A 22425-nucleotide genomic window follows, 5' to 3' on the forward strand; every position below is an offset into this window, starting at 1 on the left:
CAATGGCATATTACTCTAAACTTCTGACAGTTCCAAAATTATTCTTAGAATCTTTTGACAATTCTAAAATATCAAAAAAAAACATTATTTTTTAGAGGCTTTTGACAATTCTGAGAGACCAAGAATATTTAGAGTTTTCTGGTAATTTTACATGACTTCTCTAATCGTCTGATAGTTCCAAAATCATTCTTAGAGGTTTCTGACAATTCTGAAACACCAAAAAAAAATTTTAGAGTCTTTTTAGAGACTTTTGACAATTCTAAAAGACCAGAAAAATATTTTAGAGTCTTCTGACAATTTTGAAACACCAAAAAAACATTTCATAGTCTTCTAGCAACTGTATATGACTTCTCTAAGCTTTTCACAGTTTCAACATGATTCTTTGACAACTCTGAAAGACCAGAAAAATATTTTAGAGTCTCCTGGCAACTGTATATGACTTCTCTAAGCTTCTGACAGTTCCAATATAATACTTAGAGACTTTTGACAATTCTGAAAGACCAGAAAAATATTTTAGAGACTTCTGACAATTCTGAAACACCAAAAAAACATTTTAGAGTCTTCTGGCAACTGTATAAGACTTCTCAAAGCTTTTGACAGTTTCAACATGATTCTTTGAGTGTTCTTTGACAATTCTGAAAGACCAGAAAAATATTTTAGAGTCTCCTGGTAACTGTATATGACTTCTCAAAGCTTCTGACAGTTCCAATATGATTCTTAGAGACCTTTGACAATTCTAAAAGACCAGAAAAATATTTTAGAGACTTCTGACAATTCTGAAACAGCAAAAAAACATTTTAGAGTCTTCTGGCAACTGTATAAGACTTCTCAAAGCTTTTGACAGTTTCAACATGATTCTTTGACTGTTCCTTGACAATTCTGAAAGACCATAAAAATATTTTAGAGTCTCCTGGCAACTGTATATGACTTCTCAAAGCTTCTGACAGTTCCAATATGATTCTTAGAGACCTTTGACAATTCTAAAAGACCAGAAAAATATTTTAGAGACTTCTGACAATTCTGAAACACCAAAAAAACATTTTAGAGTCTTCTGGCAACTGTATAAGACTTCTCAAAGCTTTTGACAGTTTCAACATGATTCTTTGACTGTTTTTTGACAATTCTGAAAGACCAGAAAAAGATTTTAGAGTCTCCTGGCAACTGTATATGACTTCTCAAAGCTTCTGACAGTTCCAATATGATTCTTAGAGACCTTTGACAATTCTAAAAGACCAGAAAAATATTTTAGAGACTTCTGACAATTCTGAAACACCAAAAAAACATTTTAGAGTCTTCTGGAAATTGTATATGACTTGTCTAACCTTTCGACAGTTACAAGATGATTCTTAGAGACTTTTGACAATTCTAAAAGACCAGAAAAATATTTTAGAGTCTTCTGACAATTTTGAAACACCAAAAAAACATTTTATAGTCTTCTAGCAACTGTATATGACTTCTCTAAGCTTTTGACAGTTTCAACATGATTCTTTGACAATTCTGAAAGACCAGAAAAATATTTTAGAGTCTCCTGGCAACTGTATATGACTTCTCTAAGCTTCTGACAGTTCCAATATAATTCTTAGAGCCTTTTGACAACTCTGAAAGACTAGAAAAATATTTTAAAGACTTCTGACAATTTTGAAACACCGAAAAAACATTTTTGAGTCTTCTGGCAACTGTATATGACTTCTCTAAGCTTCTGACAGTTCCAACATGATTATTAGAGCCTTTTGACAATTCTGAAAGACTAGAAAAATATTTTCGAGTCTTCTGGCAATTCGAAATAATCAATAAACATTTTAAAGTCTTCTGACAACTGTATATGACTTCTCTAAGCTTCTGACAGTTGCAAAATGATTCTTAGAGGCTTCTGACAGTTCCAACATGATTCTTAGAGCCTTTTGACAATTCTGAAAGACTAGAAAAATATTTTCGAGTCTTCTGGCAATTCGAAATAATCAATAAACATTTTAAAGTCTTCTGACAACTGTATATGACTTCTCTAAGCTTCTGACAGTTGCAAAATGATTCTTAGAGGCTTCTGACAATTCTGAAAGACCAAAATAAACATTTTAGAATTATCTGGAAATTGTAAATGATTTCTCTAGGCTTCAGACAATCCCAAAATGACTCTTAGAGGCTTCTGGCAAATTCTGAATGGCGGAAAAACCTTTCAGAACCTTCTGAGAATTGTTAACGGCTTATCTAAGTTTCTGACAACTGCATAAATGACTAAAACAATGTTTCAGAGGCATCTGGTAATTGTAAATGTCTCTATTTGGAGACTGTAATCCAATTAAACCTCTAGTTTAGAGTTTTTCAGTTTTTTAAATTGGCAATTTGGAATAAAAGAATTAGAAACACGCATCAGGGATTTTATGTCTCGGTTGTGGAATTCGTAACAAAACTAACAAAGTTTATTAAAGTAAAAGCAACTGCTATACAACCTTCAGGGGCTGGAAGTAGACACAGCTCGCTTTTAGAAAATACGAACAATAAAGAAGGTTGTTGTGACTTTCCGGCATTTTTTTTGTTTTAGTACAACATTTCTTTAGTTTGTTCCTTGAATTTTAGTTTTCTATAAGGCAGATACAATATTGTGTTGATCAGTTTACTGAACAATTTACGATTTCGCGCTATTCTGGAATAACCAGTCTGTTCAAAATATGTCTTTTAAAAACTTTATTTAAAAAAAATTAAATAGTTGCAATATACACGGTGATCCATTAATACACCGGCAAGTATTCTGATGATCTAAAAAACGTTATATTCGTCTTGATAGGATTTTAAAATTTCTTCTAAATAATAATAATTAAAAATAAAAGGATAAAAAATCGGTCAAATTATCTACGTCATTGTCATTTTGATTCTTTTTTTTCCATTTAAATAACCTCATTTTAAACATTATTTTCTTTTGAACTTAGCATGAAATAAGTTTACATAATTAACCTAACCTTCAAAAATAAAAATCATTCATACTCTATACTCGGTTTTACATCAGAATGTTAGTTTGCCATTTTAGTTTGGCAAAACTAAGTCGGCTAAATTAGGAAAAAGTTGTTTAATATGTGGCGTTTTCGAAAAATACATATTTACTTTAATTTTTGAAATATTAATTTGATATTTTCAATGTTCGTTTTTCTTTATTTTTGTCTTTTGATGATGTAAATTCTGATTTCATCAAAACTAATAAATTCCGGTGCTCATATGTGTAGTTAGAATTAGTTTTTGACGAATGATGGAATTGACAAATCCATTTTTTGTCATTATATGCTACAAAAATGCCATCAATTAATAGAAGTTAACTTTTTGACACAAAAATCATCACAAATCACAATATTGAATTCAGTATAAAAAGACCTATTTAATACATGTACTTTTTTTGTGTCCATGTAGAAAACAAGAGCATGATGGTTTCTGAGATACGAAACGTTGACACGTTTCACCAGTTTGGCTCAAGATGTATTTGTTAATGTTTCTAAACTGGCACATTTTACCAATTTAGCTTAAAATGTGTTCACAAGGTTGAACAACCGACAAAAGCTACCTTTTTAGTTCAACATTTGTAACTGACGAATTATACCAAATTTGTTCAAAATTTTTTTGCAATTGACAAGTTTTACCAATTGAACTCAAAATGTGTTCCCAATGTTGCCAATATGACAAATTCTCTCAATTCGGTTTCAACTGTGTTTGTAATGTTGCTAAACTGTCAAAATCTACCAATTTTGTTAGGTATTACTGTGCCATGGGGTAGCATCCTCCCCATCTTGGACACACTCTATAATATACAACTACTAGAGATTTTTGACGATATTCTGTTAATAAACCTGTAAAGAGGAATAATAATTGTTGTGTTAAAAAACAATTTGGATAGTGACATTATGCATTCTGTATAAGACAACATATCACATTGCATGATATGCCATTCATAAAAAGTTAAATGAGCAAATAATAATCCAAATAACAATATTTTTAATAATAGTGAAATTAATTTTAAATATTTCATATTTTTATTTCACAAATTTGTATTAGCGTCTGTAGAGCTGGGCAGTAGTTAGTTACTAAGTAGTTAAGCTGATACTTAGCTGCAATTTGGGTAGTTAGTAGTTATTCTAGTTACTTTTTCAAATAAGCAGTGACTAAAGTTATTGGAGTACCTACTTGAATACAGAAAAATACCTATTTAAGTAACATTGGTAACATAGATTATTTCAATGTTTTCTTTTTCTTTGCAAATTATTTTTCTCTCATTTCCAACATTACATTAAAACTACAAGGAGAGTAAATGGACTCAAACATCAATATTTTCATGTTTCGAGTAGTCACACTAATAAAACCTACTAAATTACTATTAATTTAATAGATACAATTTGCACTATAAGTTATACATAACTTTGTTTGTTGGTTAACTGAATAAATAACTTACCTTAAATACTTTTTTCAGAAAGTAGTTATTCAAGTGGTAACTTAAATAATAAAATATAAATGTAGCTAGTTGATTTTGCAGAAAATTAAAAAGAATAATTGATCAATTATCTACATTCATCAAACATTAACTTCTGATCCTTTTTGATTCCTCTTTAAAAAGGATGGAATAGTAGGCCTCTTTTTTTAGAGCAAAACATGAGGATATTCGTGGATAGATAAAAATACATTACATTTGAATCTTTCATTGAGAGCTTTTTGACCATGAATATATTTTCTGACATGGTTTCTGTACAGTTTTCCAAACTTATTCATTGTACTTTGTGCTATAGTTGTTTTCAAAAAAGTAATTAAAAATTGCTAGACTTGAGTTACTAAAGTACGTAAACAAATTTAAGAATTTTTAGAAAAAAATGTTTTGAACAAAATCATAATTTCAAGAATTCCTCTTCTGGAATTCTCTTCTGAAAAAAAAATAGAAACAATTTACGTTTGTCGTTTGACTGAAAAAGGAAAATCATTGATAGACACGTTTCTGTAAAACAGGGTGACAAAAATCCCTCCGGTCCTTTTTAATTACCTCTTTTACTGAAAAAAAGGTTCGAGTGTTCTTGAAAACAGCTTCCGGCAGGTCGGTGTAGCATTAAAAAAAATAAATCAATTATTACCTCGTTGTCATTCTGAATGTGATGTCCCGGAAACTTTGGGTCTTTTTTACTTTTGACGTCTTATTAATACGCCGACAACATGGAAATATTAATGGAATGGTAATTGGTCATGCAAAGTGGCTCTCGCGATAAATGGAGCAGTCGCAAAAAAATTTAAATTAATTACTGCAAATTACTTGCAGGCAGTTATACTGCGGAACCGAGAAAAGGAAAAAGTCGAACAACCTGTCACCATTTATGGAATTTTTGGTTTTTTTCTGTTCCTTATATGCTCAATAGAGAATAGTCGGCACACACCAAATATTTTTTTTAATCTATTATTATCAAATAATTAATAACTGTAAGCATATCCCGCAAATTCTCCATGCTATCTGTGTCGTCCGCATAACTAATATTGTTGACGGTATCCGATTGGGGAACGATTTATAATTCCGGACAATTTTGGCTTAAATGCATTCATTATAGAATTTCATGTGTTTTATGTTTACTTGAGATGAGTAGTGAAGATGGTATTCCGTTGCCTTCCTCCACTTTATACAGGGATTTAGTCCTGTATCTCTATTACGTATGGTTATACCGCCAATAATCGGTCGCCATTGCCTCGTTCGTTTTCTAGCAGGGTGCACCGGGTGACCGGAGTCACCACTCGAGCAGGTGAGGTTGGCATTTGGGTAGCATTGATGTAATAATGTTAACGCTACCCCTTACACCCCAATTAATATTACAAACAATTAGGAGCCGGTAGTTTAACCTACGAATAAATTTATTCCTAAAAGAATTTCTATAGAAACGACGGAATTGGCTAACAGTATTGCCTGATTTCAGTTTTCTCTAGAAATCATCTTTGGAATAAAATGTTTCGTGAAGTGAAAGTACTGGCCTAATATTACTTAATATTTCATGTAGATTCCAAACATAAAGTGAAAAGTTTTAGTTTTTCAATCTTTAAAACACTTTTTCAACGTGGAAGAACTTATATTGCCAAAGCCAAAACTCGTGAATCATTATATGGCAACGTCGAATAGCTCAAGAAGTTTCTAATTCGTATGGTTGGAAAAACGTAGGCCACTTTGAAGAACTGTACTTGCTATGCCGTTTAATGACAAGCTTCTAGTCACTTGACACCTGTCAAACCATTAAAGAGTGGCATGAAACTGTAAAATGTCAAATAAAGTCGCGTCTTATTGAGAAATCACGTCGCGAATTGTTAGTCGTAACTCCGAGGAGATAAATTTGACGGTTTTGATGTTAAATGACATTTTAATACGTTAAAATTGACAGTTATGACATTCTGCCGCGTGGCTTATAGTCAGGGGACACTTAAATCTATTAACTCATTCAGCAGTAGTGACATGAAACTATCCAATACAAAACTCCTGCTTTTCAAGTTGTACCTTGTATTTACACTTGAATAGAACCCCAAATTTGATATTTGTGAGGCTGTGACACATTAATATGTTTGTCACCTGACAACTGCCAACTGTCAGAACATATTCAGTGCTAACATACAACTGGAATATACAGATTTTTTCCTGAAATTAGCAACTATTACTAATTTTATATTTTCGGGTAACTGGTGAACGGGTTTCGACAGTTATGACAGCTGTCACGTGATGTGAGAAAAGTGTTCCTTAACGTCAGAACTGTCAAATTTATCTCCATGAAGCTGTAAACCTAACTGACAGTGCAACTCATCAAAGAAACACATCTAATTTGGCATTTTATACTTTCAAGTCACTGGTGAGTGGGTTTTGACGGTAATGACAACTGTCACGTGACACAAGCAAAGTATTAAAGTGTTCCTTATCATCACAGCTGTCAAATTTCACTCCGTGGTGATTTAAAGACAACTTCCCGTGTAATTCCTCAAATTAATAACATTTTCAGGTCACTGGTGAACGGGTTTCGACAGTTATGACAGCTGTCACGTGATATAAGAAAAGTATAAGAGTGTTCGTTAATGTCATAACTGAAAAACTTTAGAAGATTAAAAGTGATGGGAAAGAACACACAGCCTTCTCCACAAAAAATTTATTCAAGCCCCCCAAAAATGTTAGAGGGGCCGCTCGACATATGTTTCGGGCACATAAGTACCCATCTTCAGGAGCTAAAAGTTAGAAAGTCTACAATGTATTACCCCTAAATGGTAGAATTAAACATACCCCATATGACAAGGTGAAACGCCGGCTGTCTTTCTTCAAAGGGGAGACAGCAAGACCCAAGTTTAAAAAATTAGTATGCCGTAAGGCCCAACATTTCTGTTGTGCTTAAAAAATCTGTAATTAACACTAGAATGTTATATAAAGTAGAGAAAAATACCAAAATGTTTTACCTTATTATGGAGAAAAAAACTAAAACTAAAGTAAAACTAAATAATTCACAGTATGTGTTTAGGTCGGGGCGACCCTTAGAATTTAGGATTAAAAGTTCAATCATCTTAAAATTTTAATTTTAACAAATGTCCGGTTGCACGAAGCTAACAGAACAAAATGGGCGATAAACGTTCTAGAATTTACAAAAAAGTTTTTTTAGTTTTAGTTTTTTTCTCCATAATAAGGTAAAACATTTTAGTATTTTTCTCTATTTTATATAACATTCTAGTGTTAATTACAGATTTTTTAAGCACAACAGAAATGTTTGGCCTTACGGCATACTAATTTTTTAAACTTGGGTCTTGCTGTCTCCCCTTTGAAGAAAGACAGCCGGCGTTTCACCTTGTCATATGGGGTATGTTTAATTCTACCATTTAGGGGTAATACATTGTAGACTTTCTAACTTTTAGCTCCTGAAGATGGGTACTTATGTGCCCGAAACATATGTCGAGCGGCCTCTAACATTTTTGGGGGGCTTGAATAAATTTTTTGTGGAGAAGGCTGTGTGTTCTTTCCCATCACTTTTACACTTACACCTCCACTTTGAGAAAAAATGGACTACTACTTCACATTTAGAAGATTAATTACAGTGTGATTCTTCACAGAAACAACTTGGATTTTATAATTTCTTGTTCAAATTCCATTGCCTGAATTGTTGCTTTAGATGTGCATTTATTAGCCTTTTCTGCATCATTCTCTTGATTTCTCCTAAATTGGCATTTTCTGCAAAAATAAATTTCTAATAGTTTCCATTTTTAATTGAGTCGTAGTAAACAAAATAAGTTTTATTAAAAATGATATTAATTACTAGTAGAATGCAGTAGTTTTAAGTCGCACTGTATAAGATATTGACAGAAAAAAAACTATTTGGCGTCATAGTGGGAATACGGAAGCTGGCTAACCAATTTACACGTAATAATCGAGCACTTACATACCCTTGAAGCGTAATCGAGTCTTCGTTATAGAGGCCATAATAGAGACAAGCCAAGCCAAGAGTCTATTACGTAGCTGAGAGGACAGATTGAACATGGATAATGGGGAGAAGCATTGCTGGAATGTTACAAAATGTATTTGCGGAGCTTTATAGCCCCAGAGAGAGGTTTTATTATCCGAATTTTGTGGAAGAAGTTTCAGATTTCCAAGAATAGCTTGATTGACTTAATCCAACCTAGATAGAGCCCATGAGCCAATGCATCAATCGAATTAAGGACGAAAGCTAGGAAACTTTTAATCTCATCTAAATCCTACTATCGATACTAAACTATAATTTGGCTGGTACGTAAATCGATTCTGTTTGGGCCGAAATTAATAGTGCGAACAATACGGAGGCTCAAGTTCTAGTGTCCACAGTAATTAACGAACAAGTCCCTACTAAACAGAGACGTAATTTACATAGATAGAATTGTTTCCGTAATGGAGACCGGCAAAGAGTAGTCGCCGACCGCACTGGCGCGGCTAGTTAGAGCATTTCTGGATAATTGAGCCTTTCTGGATCTATGCAAATACTGCAAGAACGTCATTTGTTGTTCTATTGTTTGGGAAATCTCTGCGACAGATTGCCCAGTACCATTTGCTAATTAATCTGATTGTGCTTAAATTAAAATTTCTCTATGAATCTAATAGTTTTCAGTCCAGTTTTTCTGGGTTTCTTCTGTAATACTTCTCAAACTCTACATACAAAAATGTTCGTTTGTCAGTTAAATACCAAAGCATAAAAGAAAAAGAAGTAGAGAATAATTATTATTATAGGCATAATACCTTAGAAAATAATTAGTAGTAATAGTGTCCGTAACAACTTGAGAACATTCTACGCTCTTCCTTATTTATGTCTTTTCATCTTCTCACGTTAAAGTATATCCACTTAGACCACAAACTTTTGTTCCGAAATAAAAATTACAATTTTCAACAGAATGCTCCGAAGCCCTTTTTGAAGCAATATTTTCTTATTGATCTTCTTCTACTTATTTTCAAATTGCTTCTCTTTTTATTCCTTTAGGCCTTAATACTGCATACTTACTTATATTTAGAGCATCTATGTTTGCCTCTTTGAAATTAACGTTTTAGTTTCCGACACTTTTACAAATATAATCATCCCTTTATCTCCACAATGGCCAATGGTCATTTTAACTATCATCTTATCTTAATCCACCAAATAGACCATCACCAGTACTACTTTATGTAACAAATATATGTCATCAGAATAATTTTCCAAAAATTTGTTTTGTTTTGGATTTTGGAACTTTGGATTTTGTGGGAACATATTCTTTGGACGTCAAAAATCACATCAGACTTGAAATTAAGAAATGTCTATATTTCGTCTATAATTGGGACAATGTGAGTGAAGATAAGTATATTTTTCTGACTGAAATAAAAAGAAACAATCGTTATATTTATATATTAAAATCATAAGAAAACTTTTAAACTACCAGTTTCTGGATATATGGAAATAAAACTTAACTTTATTAATATGCTATGACATTTTAGTTTCAACACCCTGTATATGCTCAATTGTGTTGTAGTTAGCACGAGGCGAAAGAGCAGTTTAAGATGCCCGTTTTGAGCCTTTTACAGTCGCTGATATGAGATACAAAATTTTCGAGAGAAAATTTTTTTGAGAAAAAACTTCGAATATCTCGGAAGCGGTTAGAGAAATAGAAAATTTGCAGCATACCAAAAAGGTTCAGAATGACTCTCTGAACCCAATAATGGAGTAGGTTTACGCCCTACTTAGAGCCGAGTAATCGCGGTCGCAACTGTCTTTGTTTCAAATTTAACTGTTTTTCCATTTATTTTTTGGACACCCTGTATATGTTGAACCGTGTTGTGGTAGCACGGAGTGAAAGAGCAGTTCAAGACGCACATTTTGAGCTTTTGTGTGTCCAGCGTTGAAACCCCAAAAATGTCTGCAATACAAAATTTTTTAAATTTATACAATTTCCAAAAAATTTTAATCAAAAAGTTGAGTGTCTAGGAAACGGTTAGAGTTACAGAAGTTTTGCAAAAGCCCAATAATGTTCAGAATGACTGTCTGCACTAAGTGGACTAGGTTTACACCCCACTAAGAACCAAATAAAAGCGGTCAGAACTAACAGAGCGTTAGTTTTAAATTGAACAGTTTTTCTTTTTTTTTAATACCCTGTAAATGTTCAATCATGTTACGGTTAGCACGAAGTGAAAGGACAGGTAAAACCAAACATTTGAACTTTTTATAGTCGCTGAAGGCGCAAAAATGGTAGAGATACGACATTTTCAAAATTTTAATGCAATTAAAAAAAAATAATAAAAAAAATTCGTATATCTCGGAAACCGTTAGAGTTATGGAAGTTTTGCAAGATACCGAAAATGTTCAGAATGACTTTCTGCACCCAGTGGACTTCGTTTAAGCTCTCTTAGAACCGGGTAAACGCGCTCAACTGGCAGAGGGTTAGTTTCAAATTTAACTGTTTTTCTTTTTTTTCTGGGACACCGTGTATATACTCAACCAAGTTGCGGTTAACACCAGGTGAAAGAGCAGTTCAAGACAAACATTCAGAGTTTTTTTAATTTGCTGAAACACCAAAAATGGCAGAGATACAAAATTTTTCAAAATTTCTATGCAGTTTTCCAAAAATGTCGAATATCTCGGAAGCGGTTAGAGGTTAGAGGAACAAAAAAATTGCGGGGTACCAAAAATATCCAAAATGAACTTCTGCACACAATAGACTAAGTTTACGCCCACTTAGAGCCGGGTAATAGCGATGGCAACTGGCAGAGCGTTAGTTTAAAATTTTACTGTTTTTGTTTTTAGGCACTCTGTATATGTTGCGATTAACACGAGGTAAAAAGCAGTTCAAAAAGTCAAAAAGACAGAGGTACGCAATTTTCAAACATTTGATGCTATTTCCAAAAAAAAACAGAAATGAAAGCCTAATAGGTCGGAAACGGTTAGAGTTACGGAAATTTGGTAATAGACCACAAATCTTCGTTTTTTAGTCAAAACCAAAACAAAAAATTGAATGCACGAGGAATAGATCATTGTTTTTGTGAACTCAACTATCGCCTTTCTAACAAACGAAAAGCAAATTCTCAATATTAAACAAAAAAGCAAACAAAATACAATCAAGCTCAAAAGCTCCAAAATAATGGTTTAGATGAAAAAAGGCGAACAAACAACCCGAAAAACTCAATTCCGGTTCCCCCTATCTACATTAAGATGCGCCGTCAAAATTTTATGGCCGACAATAAAAGGGATTCAATTTTAATCTGCATTTGATCAAAATAGAGAATAAGAGCAAATGTCGATAAAATCGGTGCCTGTTCAAAATTCAATTAGCCGCTAATTGTTCGAAGCTGTAAGGCAAGAAAAGCAGGACCGAGTGTCCCTTTAGAATTGTGACCTTTCGACAGTGCCCTAGAGATTTTCTTCAGACTGCTGAATGTTGAGAATAGTCGAGTAAATTAATTTCCTCGGCCGATTGCCAAAAATAATTTATTTTTTTAGCTAAATACGAAATTGCTTTTGACTGAGAAATTCCCGTGAACGTAATGAAACAGAAACACACTGATAAGACACGTTTTCAGCCCGAGCAATAATAGAGATAAAACGAGTCCCGGTCTAAGTGAATTAATAAGACGTTTTGAATTTTTGAAATTCTCTTTCATTATACCTCAACTTTTCTAATAAAAGTAAACGCGAATATTATACTGAGGAGTATATAAAAGCGACTAAGTCGCTGAAAAATTATAATTTTAGACTGAGCTAATAAAACTATATTTCTTCTAAGTTAATTAGTTGTCAAAACTTTTTACTCGCTTTCTAGAAAGCACACTTTTCATCAATTTTATTTTAGATTAGTTTTTTTTGCACTAGTGCGGCAAAGTAACTTAACCAATAAGAATACATATTAAAATTTCGTATTTGGTCCCATCGAGAAAGAACTTATGGTTGTCCCGTGTTCCTTAAGTTCCAAATAGTCGGAAGCGGCCATTGGGAGCTCTCGAAAAAGAGTTTTTGCCTAAATTTTCTCCTGAGTAAAAAATTTCCTGTCTTGTCAAGGTTCTAGGCTGGTCAGAAGACCACAAAAAAAAACCAAACCAAACCAGGGTTTTGATTTTGTTAGCTAACCCATAACTTACTTAATTTAGGCCAATTTTTAGCGTTTTTTTTTCGAGGTTTTTTCAAAATTATAATACGAAACATTTTTGTTTTTTGACCGGACCTGGACAAACGCAAAAAGTGCTTGATACCAATGGACTTGGCTAGAATATCAAAATCTATCATACATTTATCTAAACACATGAACTTTTACGATTTTTACCAATTTTTTATATATACCAGGTGTCCAAGAGCACCCTGGACATAGGAGATTAACATGGGAAAACGGTTTTGATTTTTTTGCGCCTGTACGGTTCATTTGATGGAAAAACGTTTTAGATAAAAGTTGTAGAGCACATTTTCGGCTATCAACTTGTAATTTTTTCAATACCGTAGATTTGACCATTAAGACGAAAAACGGGTCTAAAATTCGGAAATTTTAAATCTCCCGCCAATCGGTCGTTAAGGAAAGTTTATATCCGGTCGTGTTACCAACCTTTCAAAATCATAACAAATCGTTGTCAGTCATTCTGTAATCAAAACATTCAAAACAAGTTTATTTAGTAATAATTTTGAGTTACTACCCACATAATGCGAAGAAAATACAATCAAATCGTGATAAAAACACTTTATCAGTAGCCACAGCCCAAAAATCTGGTAAGTTGCATTCATAACCTCATTCAATGTCTCTACTAAACTTATTTACTTTGTAGCAAAATTCTTAAAGAAAACACTGGTTTTGCTTGCAAATATTTAATGAGGATGACCGAATCACCTATCTCAAGCCTGTTCATAACACTACCAAACGATTTAAAGTGATGAAAACAGTGGACAATGAAGCCAGATCTTTGAAGATAAGTTTCCTACTGTACAGGGACAACAACAAAGGGGCCAAATACTTCCTTCAAAAGTGATGTGATTTAGTTTCAATGTGCTTAACTTCATGGACTATCATCAGTGAGGGTCTTCACCAGTGTTGCAACTAAAACTTAAAATGATTCAGTGTTGATATCTGACTTAAATCTCAAAATTTGATGGGACTGTGAAATGTGAATAATCTGAAACTGGCTATGAAACCTCTGAGAAACCCCTTCTAAGAAGAGAATATGGACTTACACAGTCAAATTATCAGTCAGGTGACAAAACTTTTTGTATATGGGTAGGTATTGTCGAAAAACCAACTTTTCAATTGAGCTATCTACATGAGCTGTTCTATTCTAGGTTTAGGTATTAACATTATAATTGTGTTCTTTTTTCCACACACTCAATTGTTCCAAATAAAACTTTGTACACTGAACGTTTGTATTAATTATTTATTTATTCACAGTTCAAGGTACAGTATACATTTTCTTCAAGTGAAAAGCTTAGGTACAATAGGTGGCAAAGAAAACTGGTCTTACCACATAAACAGTGATTGTTCCACAGATTGAGTGTGAGTGGGTGAACCTGTCACCATACAAGCTATGCTAAAAACAACTTTGTCTTACTAACCTAATAGTGGAGTTCCAAATTAGCAAAGGTAGGTGAAATGTAGTGATTGAAAGTCTCTAAAGAGAAACAATTTGCTTCTAATTCAATACACCATTTCACAGGACATACCTTTACTAATAAAATGTGAACTCGAGTTACACATTACTTGCAAATAAACTATTTTTGGTTAGTAGACATTTTACAAGTATCCTTGTAGGTGAATGATGTTCAAGTTAACTAATGGAGCTAATTAAATATCAGTAGAGCTCGAATCAGCTAAGAAAAGGCCACAGGCGTCATCAAACGATGATGTCACGATCTCTGTACGTCTCGCTTTAAATATTGCTGCTCTCGTTACTTTCCAAGTTGTTGCAGCCAGTCAGTGGCGTGCTATTATTTTATCAGTAAAATGAAACATTTTCGTCGTTTTTAATAAAGAAAATAAAAGACAACAAGTTTTTCAAAGGAATGGAAACTCCTTCTGCTTCTTTCTTCATAAATTGTAAGACGTTACTGACGATTTCACGGCCTTGGCTGTATATGATAACACCTTTCTTTCCAACCTTTTTGAAAGACATTTTGACAAAATAACGTTTTTTATTCATAACACTATGTGAACTTCAACTGCGACCATCAACAATACAACCAAAACACCAGACTAAAACGGAACCTAACCTAACCCCCTAAGTCTCCCTGTCCGCCACTACATTTTTTTAAACTTGGCAACACCGTTTAGAGTGCCGGCTAGTAAAAGCATATAAAAAGGTCCAAATGTCCCTGGCCGCTGCCGCATCTGTTTTAATTGTGTCCAAGTAAAAATCGTACTACGTTGCCAAGTGGCTTTTTGACCGCTTAACAATATATTTTCGGGAATATTTTAATAGGACGCTTCTGATTATATCTAATGCGACGGCAACTGTAGAAGGAGAAAGAAATAGTTTTAAAAACTGCGTCATTGATGATGCGGTGGCCTTTTCTCATCTGATTCGAGCTCTACTTACCTTACCCTGTAGGAATGGGAAAAAACATTGACAATCAGTTATAAAATAAGCCTTTTTATTAACATCATACAATGTAAAACCACTTAAACACTGTGGTGTGTTGATAACACTACAAAACAGAAGGATACAATAAAACTATCAGTCACATAGGTCACTAAATTGCACCACTTTTGAGGGAAGTATTTACCCTCTTTTGTGGTCCCTGTATAGTAAAGCAACTTATCTTCAAACATCTGCAGGCCTTCCTAGTCCATTGTTTTTATCACTTTAAATCGTTTGGTAGTGTTATGAAGAAGCTTGAGATAGGTGATTCGGTCATTCTCATTAAATATTTGCAAGCAAAACCAGTGTTTTCTTAAAGAATTTTGCTACAAAGTAAATAAGTTTAGTAGAGACATTGAATGAGGTTATGAACGCAACTTACCAGATTTTGGGACTGTGGCTCCTGATAAAGTCTTTTTATCATGATTTATTTGTATTTTCTTCGCAGTATGTGGGTAGTAACTTAAAATTATTACTAAATAAACTTGTTTTGAATGTTTTGATTACAGAATGACTGACAACGATTTGTTATGATTTTGAAAGGTTGGTAGCACGACCGGATATAAACTTTCCTTAACGACCGCTTGGCGGGAGATTTAAAATTTCCGAATTTTAGATCCGTTTTTCGTCTTAATGGTCAAATCTACGGTATTGAAAAAATTACAAGTTGATAGCCGAAAATGTGCTCTACAACTTTTATCTAAAGCGTTTTTCCATTAAATGAACCGTACAGGCGCAAAAAAATCAAAACCATTTTCCCATGTTAATCTCCTATGTCCAGGGTGCTCTTGGACACCTGGTATATACACAATCTTTATTTTTTCCATACGAAAAAAAAAGGCTATCGACCACACGTGGTCTTTCTGCCCATGTTTACAGATTTTTAGTTATATAGTTATTTACAATCTTATTTCTAATCAATATTTACAAATTATAGATAAAAAAAAAAAAAAAATCTATTGGAAGTGCTCCAACAGGGTGGATGCGGGAAAGAGGTAACGGGATTGTCTAGTTGGTCTTGTTAAGCACAGTGGAGTAATTATAGTCCAGTTGTGTGGATTGTTTTTCCATTTGTTTTGGAGTTGTACGAGTCTGTCAGTTATTTTGGTCATGTTTGTACGTTCATAGAGAAGTTGGTTGGATGGGTTGTGGAGTGGGTTTTCTGGGTGTCTTATTTTGGTTATTAGTCTTAGAGCAATCTGTTCCGTTGTTTGTATGTGTTGTTTAGTTTTCGGAGTTGAGTTTGCCATTAGCATGTTTCCATAGTCTAGTAGTGGTCTGCAGATGGATTTGTAAATTTGTGTTGCAGTTTTGGTACTGATACCTTTATTTTTGTAAGTTAGTGATCTAAAAAGTTTTGTTCTTTTAATGAGTTCAGTTCTTGTATTTTTTACATGTTTAGTGAATTTCATTTTGTTGTCTATAGTCATTCCTAAATATTTAATGTAATTTTTAGGGGTAGTTCTTTGACCATCTGCTGAAACAGTTGGTGAGTCCGGTGTAATTTTATGGTTGGAAAGTAGGAGTTGATTTTTAGTAGCGTTAGGTGTTAGTCTCCATTTGTAAAACCACGTCATTGTGCGATCCGTCATTGTCTGGAGTCTTTCTACTGCTTTTTTAGTAGTTTTATCATGTGTAACGAGTGCCGTGTCGTCCGCGTACTGTAAAATATAAGCTGTATCGTTTATGTGTTTTTTATTTTGAAATCGGTGGTTGTATATGTCATGGCAGTAGATATTGTATAAGAAAGGCGAAAGTGGTGAACCTTGCGGAAGCCCTTGTTCAGGACAAAATGGGAATGAAAAGGTATTGTCTATGCGTACCTCTAATGGGCCTATCCCACATATCATAAATTTTTGTTTTAATGACTGGAATCGAAAGAATAGGATCAAAAAACTAATTTTTCATATTCTTGAAGAAAAAATTATGGTCGTAAATGTTCCTACATTAGTTTGAATTTGTCCATTAAATTTAAAAGATCTGTTCTGGCTCGCATGTGACGTACGTAATTCTGGGCGATTTTATTGGCTGTTGCACGCCAACTGTTTCACTTCTTGTCGCTGATTGGTTGATAGTGTAGTACGTCACCGGCGGCGGGCGTTTAAAACATGAGATTAATGTAGTTTTTATCATCATTTTTTTTCTATTTAGACTTAATATTTTTGAAAACAAAAAAATACGGGTATAATATTTTCAATCCGTCTTTGTAGTTATAAAATAAAAAAAAATTGTGGGACAGGCCCATTGTCTGTTGTTAAGTAGGTTTTTAATAATGTGAAGTAGATATTTTGGTGTCTTAAGCTCATGTAGTTTGTACAATAGTCCTTTATGCCAGACGATTTTTTATAATATTGGCTATTTTCACTAACTATTAGTTGCTCTGCAGGTCCTATGTGACAATTTTAACGATTAAAAGGCATTTTTGTAGGTCGCGTGACTATTTTCAATGTCAAAATAGCATCTTTAAGGTCACTTTACAATTTTTAGGATTAAAAGGGAGCTTAAAAAAGTCACGTGATTGTTTTTATTTTTAAAATTTAGTAATGAAGGTCACGTGACTAGTTTCAAGCGTCGAATAATATTCTGAAAGTCACTTGATTTGACTTGAAAGTTAAAATGTCACGTGACCATATTTGAAAGTCATAAAGTTGTGCAAAAGCCACGTGATGGTTTTCAATTACTAAATTCAGTTACGAAGGTCACTTGACTATTTTCAAGCGTTGAATGGTATTTTGAAGTACGGCTTGAAGAATGGTTTAAAACAAAATGGCGGAGATACGGAATTTTCAAAATTCTTAAATTATATACAAAAAAAAAAATAATAAAAAGTCGAATATCAGGGAAACGGTTAGAGTTACGGAAAGTTTGCAGAATACCAAATATGTTCAAAATGTTTTTCTCAGTGGACTTGGTTTATATCAACTTAGAACCGTGTAAACGCAGTCACAATTATCAGAGCTTTAGTTTTAAATTTAACTGATTTCCTTTTTGTTTTTCGTACACCCTGTATATGTTCAACAGTATTACGGTTAGTACAAGATGGAAAAGCAATTCAAGACGAACATGTTGTGTTTTTTACAGTTTATCAAACTCCAAAAATGGCGAAGGTACGAAATTTTTAGAGTTTTAAAGCAATTTTCGAAAAAAAATTAAAAAAAATCGAAAATTTGTTCAAAAAATGTTTAAAATGTTTTTTTCCTGTTTCTAAAACTTTACGGTTTTTATTTACGGATTTGTGAGATGAAATTATCCATTCGTATGTTTGCCAAATTAATTAGGCTATTATTGATATAGATTAATCAGCAATCAGTGATAATGACCATTAAGAAGCCAGTCAATTTAAAGTTCGTTCAATTAGCGCAAACGCTAATAGATCTTAATCAAATAACTAATACTCGGCAACATCTGGAAAGCCCCTAATGAAAAGCGGGTATTGTTGTCCACCCGGATCCTTAAGGGCCGGATGTTCGAGGCGTCGGGAATCTCTCTCCTTTATCCTCGAGGAAATCCTGGGTCCTTGGAAGGAAACTATGGCTAATTAATTATTGCCTTTGAGGTGACTAAGACGGCGGCGAACAGATGGAAAGTTCCATTTCAGTTTGGCTCAAAGGGACTACACGGAGTTTGCTCCATATTAAATCGAAGCTATGCTGGATTGTATGTTAAGGTAGTAGAAAGCGTCTTATTGTATTCAGTAGTTTACGGTCGCCATTTTGGTTTCAATATATCTTAGCAGAATAGAGATTTGTAGTGCAGCTGGACCAGAAATAATAATTTATTTTTCAATCAATGACTAACAAGCTCTTGAAGGATGATATGGACGAAAAGTTAATCACTGTTGTGGTTCCATTAAGAAAACTCAGTCTAAATGTAGGGGAAATTGTAATCTGGTTTTAATTTCCGGCCCCTAAATCCCAATAATATCCACAATCTAATTAACGAACGAAAATACAGGAAACGTCGCATTTCAAACATTTACTTACTTGTTTTAGTCATCCCATTTTATTTTGATACGTCATAATTGTCAACATACAACAACCATCAGAAATGTTTTTTATTTTTTTTGTGTGTAACTGATCTGCCTTGTTATATCTAAATATTCAAAATGCCTTAGCTGAACTAAATTAATGAAAAAGATAGTCAAATCCGTAGATTGATTTTTGATAAAAGTTATTTTTTTCATTAAAAATTCCGATTTGAAACAAACTCCGACTTTGGACTCAGAAATTAACTAAATTCCGACTTCAAAGTTGGAAATTAACTAAATTCCAACTTCAAATTCAGAGTTTAACAGTTAAAATCCTATTCAATTTCGAAAATTAAGTTAATTCCGACTTTGAACTCGGAAATTAGTTAAATTTTGACTTCAAACTCAGAAATTAGTAAAATTCAGACTTTAAACTAGGAAATTAACTAAATACCTACTTTATACTAAAATTTTAGTTAAATTCCGATTTTAAACTCGGAAATTAACTAAATTCCAACTTCAAACTCAAAGTTTAGTTAAATTCCAATTTGAAATTCGAAAATTAACTAAATTCCGACTTTAGACTTGAAAATTAACTAAATTCCGACTTTGGACTTGAAAATTAACTAAATTCCTACTTCAAACTCAAAGTTTAGTTAAACTCCGTTTTGAAACTCTGAAATTAACTAAATTTCTACTTCAAACTCAAAATTTAGTTAAATTCCAATTTGAAACTCGAAAATTAACTAAATTCCGACTTTAGACTCGGAAATTAACTAAATTCCAACTTGAAACTCAAAGTTTAGTTGAATTCCAATTTGAAACCCGAAAATTAACTAAATTCCGACTTTGGACTTGGAAATTAACTAAATTCCATCTTCAAACTCAAAGTTTAGTTAAATTCCGATTTGAAACTCTGAAATTAACTAAATTTCAACCTCAAATTCAAAGTTTAGTTAAATTCCCACTTGAAACTCGAAAATTAACTAAATTCCGGCTTTGGACTCGGAAATTAACTAAATACCTACTTTAAACTGAAATTTTAGTTAAATTCCGATTTAAAACACGGAAATTAACTAAATTCCGACTATAGACTCGGAAATTAATAAATTCCTACCTTAAACTCAGACTTTAGTTAAAATCCTTTAGTTAAATTAACTTCAAACTCAAAGTTTAGTTAAATTCCGATTTAAAACTCGAAAAATAACAAAATTCCGACTTTGGACTCGGAAATTAACTGAATTCCGACTTTGGACTTGGAAACTAACTAAATTCCATATTCAAACTCAAAGTTTAGTTAAATTCCAATTTGAAACCCGAAAATTAACTAAATTCCGACTTTAAACTCAGAGTTTAGTTAAATTCCGATTTAAAACTCGCAACAAAACATAAAATTTGATTTCAAACTTGGAGAATTGAGTAAATTCTGTGTTTGAACCCGGAAATTAACTAACTAGACTTTGAACTAAAAAATTAGTTAAATTCTGACTTCAAACTCGGAAATTAGTTGAGTTCCTATTTCAAACTCAAAATTTACATTGTCACATTGCAAACTATCCCATTGCACTATTCGACCTAAACTAATCGAATTTGTCAGTTAGGTTAGGTTAACATATTTTGGCGAAATTAGAACAATTTCTCATTTTGGCAACAACTTGGTAGAATTTATCAGTTTATCAGCAATGCAAACGCACTTCTAACCAAATAATTAGAATGTGTCAGTTTGGTAACATTTGAATCATTTTTCAAACGAAATTAGGCAAACTTGACCGCTTGGCAACATTGCAAATACTATTCACAACGATTTAGTAATATTTCTCAGTTTGGCAATATTGCAAACACACTTTGAAACTTTAAACTAGAGTAAGGCAACCTTCCAAAATTTCAAAGTATTTGGTAGGAAAAAAAACGTCTTTAGGAAAGTTTCGGGAAGAAACTGATAAGAAGACTGAAATTAATGAACACATAACCTCAAAATTAACGATTTATATCGTTTGATTATGGTATTGTTTATTAATTTCCATAAAATTAACTCAAAACCATCCAATATAGATAATAATTACAATAATAAAATTAGTAAATTAATATAACAATAAATATGTGGAAGTGAGTCAAGCCAACAAAGAACAAACACAACCACATTGAATACTGAATTGAATGACAACATTGACAGTTTGACACGACACCAAATGTCAATGTTGTCCATGTCATATAAACACAAATAAATCTGCTAATTCAAAAGTTTAGGAAGTAATCCGAAAATTCCCAGATTTGCCCAACTCTACTTTAACCAAATTAGTAGAACTTGTTAGTTTGACAACATTGCAAACACCCTTCGCACTAAATTAGTACAATTTCTTAGTTTGGCAACAATGCAAACACTCTTCAACTCGGAAATTAACTAAATTCCAACTTCAAACTCAGAGTTTAATTAAATTCCGATTTCAAACTCAAAAATTAACTAAAATGAACTAATTAGTCGAATTTGTCAGAGAGGCAACATAGCAAAGACACTTTTGAACCAAATTAGCAAATTTATTTAATTAATTTTGTTTTAGATTTTATGACTTTTTACGGGTTTATGTCAAAGTTTCAGGTATTTAATGCATTCATATTGTCAAAAAGGTTAATCAACTAATCAACGGATTAGTCATTGACAAATCAAAATCTAGTTAATCGGAACCGGGTTTCGATCGGTCGATATTCCGATTAATCAATGGAGCTGCAAAGTCCTCGTCTAACAAGATTGAGGTTAGATCGTCTGTGTGGATTTATTTAAGGCGTCTCTAGAGAAATAATTTATTTGACTAAAATGCGTTCTAAATAGACGCAAATAAGTAAATTTAATACTTGGTAAATCACTACTTTAATTCAATTTGCAACGGGAAACTACAAAAAATCTTGACTACATGCATTATTCTTGTGTCTTTTATAAACATGTAGGAATTTAACAAAAATTTAACTTTGCGGCATCTCTTATTTGTATGTTTACTAGGGTTATACCCTATATTTTACTGGTTTCTCCCTCCTGGAAAAATTGGGAGAGTATGTGGTGTTCTGGTGTTCACATTCATAGCTTGGAACATTTAACAATAAAATCAGCATTACTCAATATATGTATAGAGATTGTAGACCAAGAAATTTCAAAAAACACCGTTTGGCTTTTATATTTTTAAAAATCCGAATCTGATGTAATTATTATCCAAACGCTACTAATGCGAATCATAACCACTAAATTGCGAATTAGTAAATTGCCTTTCCACTAGCCAGGTATCTATTCCAGATTCCAGTAACAGGGATTAATTATGTAATGCATTGCTGGAATTTCGTTTGTTATGGGGTTACATATTTGTCGACGGGTATTTGAAATGCACGATAATCGAGTAGGCTCAATAAATAATCA

At 32.9% G+C, this 22425-nt stretch overlaps 1 protein-coding gene and 2 long non-coding RNA genes across 5 annotated transcripts in view; 2 read left to right on the forward strand and 1 right to left on the reverse strand.

Moving 5' to 3' along the window:
• The window catches only part of LOC145725951 (TWiK family of potassium channels protein 7-like), a 255546-nt gene that overhangs the window by 8544 nt on the left and 224577 nt on the right, over nt 1–22425 (forward strand). The window lies entirely within an intron of this gene.
• Nucleotides 12775–13839, forward strand: LOC145726639 (uncharacterized). Its single transcript, XR_014177636.1, has 2 exons — nt 12775–13199; nt 13256–13839. It is a non-coding gene; the product is annotated as an uncharacterized LOC145726639 (long non-coding RNA).
• Nucleotides 15054–16320, reverse strand: LOC145726341 (uncharacterized). The gene is made up of 2 exons (XR_014177565.1): nt 15438–16320; nt 15054–15381 (listed from the first exon to the last, which is right to left on the reverse strand). It is a non-coding gene; the product is annotated as an uncharacterized LOC145726341 (long non-coding RNA).

Source organism: Ips typographus, linkage group LG3 (assembly GCF_016097725.1).
Source record: "Ips typographus isolate SLU linkage group LG3, UJ_Ityp_2.0, whole genome shotgun sequence".
In the NCBI taxonomy this organism is placed as follows: Eukaryota; Metazoa; Arthropoda; class Insecta; order Coleoptera; family Curculionidae; genus Ips; species Ips typographus.